The sequence below is a fragment of the Penaeus monodon genome, chromosome 21 (genome assembly GCF_015228065.2).
Source record: "Penaeus monodon isolate SGIC_2016 chromosome 21, NSTDA_Pmon_1, whole genome shotgun sequence".
In the NCBI taxonomy this organism is placed as follows: Eukaryota; Metazoa; Arthropoda; class Malacostraca; order Decapoda; family Penaeidae; genus Penaeus; species Penaeus monodon.
The window spans coordinates 9,741,734-9,742,007 of record NC_051406.1 but is presented as its reverse complement, the minus strand read 5'-3'; positions in this window follow the sequence as shown (position 1 = coordinate 9,742,007).

The window sequence follows — 274 nt, the reverse complement described above, 5'->3', positions numbered from 1 at the left end:
CCGGTTATTTCCCCAATAATTTACAGAAAAGTACAGTTCCCAGCCCTTTTAATTTTGCTTTTAACTTTTGATGCTTTGATATCAGCAGATCAAACATTTAATTGAGGCAATGCCCTTACATGAAGTCCTTATAACTAATGATAAGACTGTGAAGACTCACACTAGTGCAAAACCAAGCATGCTGTAGTCATTATTGGTCAAAGATCTACTATTATTTAAGAAAATTATGTAGTGAACCTTGGAATAAGGAAAAGAGAAGCCTATTGTTTATGTG